At 40.1% G+C, this 6,765-nt stretch overlaps 1 long non-coding RNA gene across 1 annotated transcript; it reads right to left on the minus strand.

Annotated features, from left to right (window-relative positions):
* Positions 1-4,426, minus strand: LOC136993422 (uncharacterized). The gene is made up of 2 exons (XR_010885717.1): positions 4,322-4,426; positions 1-1,879 (listed from the first exon to the last, which is right to left on the minus strand). It is a non-coding gene; the product is annotated as an uncharacterized lncRNA (long non-coding RNA).
* Positions 4,427-6,765: the final 2,339 nt, after the last annotated feature.

Raw genomic sequence — 6,765 nt, forward strand, 5'->3', positions numbered from 1 at the left:
TTATAAATATATAGCAGCTTTATGGATTTTAGGAACATATCAAAATTTAATGTAAACTATTCAATCAACTGGAACAACATGCTTATGTAATATAGCAGGTTATTGGTCTTGTCTTCTGTCCAGTGAAAGTAAGAAATTATGCATCCTGGGAAAAGCTGTATGAGATGTTCTTGGTGAAAACTGGAAGCATCTAATATCCTAGTAAAACTCTCATAAACTGGAAACTTTGCCTGATTTCACCAATATTACAGAGAAAAAGCTTCAAAATTTGTTTCTGGAATATAATGCTACAGCTACTAATTTGGGGATCTACGGAATTACCTTGATTTAAATGAATATGTATTGTCCAGGTCTCTAATAAGTAACATTAGTTATCATTTTTTGTTGTTTTAATTATAACATTTAAATTTGGATAGGATTTTTGATAGGATTTTCCTCTGCTGACTGCTCAGTAGTAGTAGTTACAAAGCTGTGGCTGACTCATAAGCAGCAACACAATGGACTAGAGAACTAATGTTACATACAAAGATCACTTAGGACATTAATGGGAAAACAGACACATCTTTTCCAATAGTGCCATATAAAGCACCCAAGATTGCCAATAACTTCATCAGGTAGACTTATAACACAGTAGGAAAGAATGGACCTGGAAAAATATTTTAAAGGCTATCAAGATAGTGAAAATATATCACACAACAGGCATTTCATTATCCACGCTTCTCACAGCTGTAGTGAAATGTGATCCCCTGCCTCATTCAGCTGATTACCAGGAAAAGCAAGCTTCTGTGCGCAGATGACCAGGAAATAATTCAATATCAGAGCAGAGATTTCCCAGCACCATCAGATGGCTTAACAGGCACCCAGTCTGCCTGAGAAGTTTAGGTAATCTGGTGAAAGGGTCCTAAAAATGCTGCAGCTGGCTTAAGACAGGAAGAAAACAGAAGAAAGAAAACATTTAATTGGAAATAGTAGGATGGGCAGAATGACTCTGCCTGTTCCGCTTGCCTTTAGAAAGAAGTGGGATTTTGTGCTGTCTTCCACTGCTCGACCTTGGAAATAAGAGGAGTATGCGACTTCCTCATGCCTGGCAAATGGCTGCCCCATTGGTGACATGCGGTGATGAAATCTTAAACCTCAAAAGGGGACAGGACTGTGGGACTCAAAAGGAGACTGTTAGTGCCCCTGTGTCTGTGAGGGCACTGTTCTGAAGAGTGACAAGAGACAGAGTCCGATATTTCCCCCAATGAATTATTGTCATCAGTGTGGTTAAGGTACATCTTACTGGAAAGAGATTTTCACATTCTTTTTTTCCTATGGACAAACAGACTCACTCCAACAGCCCAGTCATAAGGTCACAACCAGGTCATCCAGGCACAACCACAAGGACTAGAAACTGAATTTGCTCTAAACAAAAGATTTACATTCCATAGATTACTCTGTAAATGCCCTCAATCTACATTCTTGAAGCCATGATCACTGTAGTACAGCTGTGTGGTTGGCCATGCATTCAGACTGTCAGACCCTGGAATGCCAAAGCCATTGATGAATGGCCAGCAGAAGAAGGCAATGGGTTGTCAGAAGAGACAGATGGAGCATTCGGAGATACGCTAACGCACAGTTTCTTGCAGTGTAGTTTAACATCAGTAGCTGGAATTACTCAGCACAGATAAGTCACACTGAGTTGCAGTGGTTTAGGATGGAGAGGTTTACCTTAAGAAGCTGTGTTGAGGCAACACTGAGGTTGAGAGGCAACCCTAAAAGCAACATTCAGTTCAACAGGCAGAGACTTAAATCTCTTCTGTGTATGATCTGGATTGACACGGTAGCCGTTCATCACTGAGCTTCTCAGCTGTCCTCACACCAGCAGCATTTCTCATTTCTGAAAGACAACATAGCAAAATCTATGCCTTAACGCTCTCAAGTCATCTCATACAGCAAAAGCCTTCCTCTGTTATGTTCCCTGAAACAATTAAGGTAAAATAATACATGCCTCATAACAGAATTTTCTCTGCTCAAAGTTTTTCAAGAATTTACAAGTAGTTTTTATAGCCTTAGAAAATATTCTTGGAGTAAGGTGTTGTCTTTCCTCAATTTTAGGCTAAAAATGTGCTACATGTTTCCTGTCACCTAATGAGTCAACTTAAGAAAGGACCAGCTAAACTATTGCTGCTATCATCTTACGTGAAACCCTTTTCTATCTTGTCTTGTAGGGTTCAGGGTACTGCTGATTTTACAAAGAATCTTCACAGCTTCTATCACCTTTTAAACGTCCCTCTGGCATATTCTGTCAACACACAACTGCAGAACTGGAGAAGAAAGGGGAAAAGATGGTGATTTGCCCTTAAATGAATACAATGGTGAAAAGAATTTTTAAAAGCTTTCCTTACAGGATAAGTACATCTCATCTTGAAAATGGAAAAAAGCCTAACGACTTCTCCCCAAATCTGAGCAGGTAGGAATACATCTTGTAGCAAGACAAAAGTAACACAAATCCAAGGGACTGCTGTATAAACTCTCGTTAGATGTTTCACAGAGGTTTTATAGGGTTGAACATGGCCAAAATCCCCCAAATTCCCATGATGTTTCCCATGAACTCGCAGCTCTGTATTGTAGCCACTGAGTTTCTTCCAAGAACTCTAGAATGTGGTGAAACCAGACCCGGAGCTACCAGACTGATGTGTTCCAGTCACTTTTCTGTTGTAGAAGATTATGACTATTTGGCAAACTGCTTGGGGTTTCTATCAAAAAAATCCACAGGCTAAGACAGACATGAACATGTCATGATTGCTAGCCATAGAGATCTGGTATGGATGGGAGAGCTCATCCTGTAGGCGACCCCATTTGGCATGTTGTAGATTTAAATGACTGCAAGGTGATCAGCATCTCTAAGTGTGATAAAAGAGCTTTCCTTCCTGAAACGTGGATTCCTTGTCTTGCACTGACTTCAAGTTTGGGTTGCTTGTTCTCTCAATACATACATCTAGCCTGATTTCAGAGAGGGCTTCTCTCTCCCCTAGGCCAGGTAAATGCCTGACTGAAATGGTGATTTCCTGACTGAAAGTCCACCCAGTTGATCAGCTCTTTTCAGAGGCATGTGCTGTGTACAGCAGTAATGACTACCATTCATCTCATGGCTTTGTAGCATTACCATGCTATGGCTTGTAGCAGGATATACCACAGTTAATGAAATCTGAGAGTTATAGCTGATATTTTCCTCATGGTAAAAATAAAATAAAATCAGGCAGTGCAACTTTATCTGAAAAGAATTGTTCATTTCAGATTCCATGCTTAGAAACAGAAGCATGCAATATCCAAGCACATTAGGCAATGATCTCCATTCTGGTAGCCTTGATAAAAGAACATTTTCTGCACTTTGCTGCCAAGCTTTATTTAGTCTTATTTCATGGTAATTCTCATGTACTCTAAATGATGAGGAGTTTATTGCATATAGAGGGTATATTGACACCTGTAAGGGGAATAACACTTATACATATTCACAAAAGCTCTTCTCTGTACCCTCTAGGTAAATTTACTCTAAGTAAATTAAATAGGAAAGATTTTAAGAACAGACATCAGATTTATTTTCAAATAAAAATGAGGCTTTGTAAAGCAAACAAGCTTCCACAAAACCTAAATTTAGTAAGGGTCACTTCTATCCAGAGAGAGAGCGAGAGTGAGCGAGAGCGCACATGTGGGGAGTTAGTTCCCTACTACACAGCCCTGGCACTGTGCTTATCCATAGCAGAGATGAATTTATGCCATTGATAAGATATGTTGACATCCATCTGAGAGGAAAACGTCTACTGAAAATGTCAAATTTCAGAAAAGCTATGGATTATGTGCTGCTTTATGGTAATTGTATACATTGTTTTATTCTTCAAAAAAAAGCCTGTAAGAGTCAGCAAATAAATAATTAACTTCTTTAACTACTATCTAAACCAGGCATTATAATGTCACTAGTTATTCTTTAGGAGATAAGGTGTTAGGATTTGTCTGCTTGTCTTCTTCATTCAAGACACAAGGCTAAAACTGGTAGATACCATACCTGGTGGACCATGATTTGCACAAATAGCTACCTTGGGTTTCCTCTATGACTGTGCCATACCACACTATGATAGTCACACAGATACCTTTAAGAGGGTGATTTTGAGCCCCAAAATATGGAGGGGTTGAAATATGCACTGTAAAACACCTACTGGCAGGTTTCATTAAATGAGTAGCCTCTAAATAACCTTTATATTCTCGCAATCCTCCCCCAAAGAGCACAGATCAGAAACAACCTTACACTGGAAAGAGAGGAAAGATTAGTTCTCTACTGCACCTGAAACGCATGTTCTTGAGGCTTCCTGGCTGGATGCAGCATGTCCCGCAGGTACAGTACGTATGAAGCTTAAATGCACTAAATGACATTGCTGTGTTGAAGAAGCAACCTGCTAGTACAAACAAAAAAAGCTCATGAGAATGAATGAGGCAGAAAGCCAAGGACATTTCAAAAAGGATAATTTACCTTGTCAAAACATTCTAGGTCTTGATTCAGCGTGTGTAACACTAAGAATAGGTGAGCTGGCAGACACCACTTTCCTGTATTCGCCATGCCATGAACTATAAAGACTGCTGGTGTCACCAAATGGGGAGATTTTCTAGGTTCAGACATGAAAGCATCAAATGCAGTTGTCTGCAGGGCACCTCTGACTTAACTGCAATGAATTGTGGGAGTCCGTGAATGCAGCTGAAAGGAGTGAGGATGCAGATGTGCTCCAGGAGTTCCTTCCCCTCACCTCAGCCAGCTCATATCCCTAGGCCAGACACTGCAATGGGAAATATCCAAGAGCCAGTGCTCCAGCTTCAGGTGAGGAATTCTGCTGTGGGAGTTGTCAGGTAGAGGACTCTTGTGGTGCACATGTAGGGGGTGCGTGGATCACATAACAGCAGCAACCTCCAGGGGCACATGAAAACATACATTTTGGAGTCTGGTAGCACAAAAGCCATTTTTGCTGACAAATACTGCTAGCATCTATATTATGCACATTTTGGTTCTGCTGCATCAAAGGTATTTCTCAGGGACAAAGAGTGAGTTAAAGACACACTATTTAAGACCTGGGAGGAATGTCTGAAGAAATAAGAGAAATTTTACAAGGCAGAGATGACTTCCTCTTCTGCAGATTGTGTGTGGTGAATCTCTAAGTTGTTTATATCCAGCTTTAACCTAGACATATGTGACTTAAGATTTGACTTGGAGATATTCTTGCTTTGCAGCAAGATAAGCAGACAGCCAGTCCAAGTAGCTTCACCTAGACTTTGCAGATTAAATGTAAAAAAAAAAGTCATTAATCACAAAAGAATATTCTGAACAGTAAAATTTAGTTGAACATTTCTTCTATATAAAGAAGGTGGCACATTAATGGGATTAGCCTCAATATCTTGATGGGTAGGAAATGTAATCAGGAGAGTTACATCTTCAAGTGGAATACATTTCAGAGTGGCATTGCTAATCAGCAGCATCTAATTAAGAAACAGATGTTGCTTTTGGTGCACTGCAAAGCTTTGCTTCAAAGAACATTTGAAAAGAGCCAGCTATTCCTAGCTCTTGCATTTGGTGCTAGCAACAGTTTTTTGTTGTTGTTTTTAATCAGCTTCCTACACCCAGACCTGACTGGCCTCTCCCAGGGGAGAATGCCCAGTAGATGCTGAGGGCTGAAAAATAATTAAATGAGTTTATTCCTCAATTTCTTCCCAAACTGATGGGCACCCAGTGCAACAAGGAATGTAACTATTTCCCCAGACCTGTGGCATTAGACCCTTCAAATCCAGACTATGCTGTTCTTTGCTAACTCCGTACTTCTTGCAGTAGCCTATTTGTCTTCAGAATACCCTTAATCCTAGAGGAGAAGGAGCAAAAAGGTAATACTTCCTTGCCATAGAGTGCCTGATGAAAAGTCCTTTCTGCTTCAGGATCTGTGTTACTGCAGACCCTTTGGTTTTCCTTTCATGCAAGGGTTACAGAATAAACATCCTCTTATGGCAAAAGTGCCAAAAGAGTAAATAGATATGTATTTTAATGAGCTGGAATCTGCCAGGAGATGAGAAAATTGCCCATGCAATAGTGCTTCAAACCTGACATAACAAATAAGTATGTTACAAGCTTCTAAATTGCATTTTACTCTCCAATATGCCTGTGTGACTCCACAGACTTCAACACGAGTGTAGAAAAACTGATTGGCTTAAACCTTTTATCTAATTTGTGGCCTCAGCCTTTAGAGCAGCTGTATGCCATAGTCTGAAGTTTGGGTCCCACCGAGGTCTGAGCTGCCTAATATTTTTCCAGTTGGTAGGTGACTAGAGCATAGATCAGAGCACTACCCTCCTTTGTCCGCAGGTACTTCCCTTTACAACCGCTTTCTTTCCTGCCTCTCCATGCAAGCAGTCAGCGAGCCAGACAGAGACTGGCCCCATATGTTAATTGCTGAAAATAGTTTGTAAAAAGGAAAATAACACAGATATAACAGTCCTGCTCTTAGCAATGTTATTATCATTCTACCAGATCAGGGTTTTTTTTCCTTAACATTTTTGCATCCCGTAGCAAGGTTTGTGCCCTCTGAATGAACTGAGCATTTTTACCTTAAGAAAGCTGGAAAATTGGCAACTGCTGCCAAAAACAATGCCTTGTTCAGACAACTTCTTTAAAAATTGAATTTTTCCATAGATTTTTGATTTACACTTCAGTTCTCATCAATAGATTCCTTGCTTTCTTGGAGACTACACATA

This window comes from Apteryx mantelli, chromosome 15, assembly GCF_036417845.1.
Source record: "Apteryx mantelli isolate bAptMan1 chromosome 15, bAptMan1.hap1, whole genome shotgun sequence".
NCBI classification, from domain to species: Eukaryota; Metazoa; Chordata; class Aves; order Apterygiformes; family Apterygidae; genus Apteryx; species Apteryx mantelli.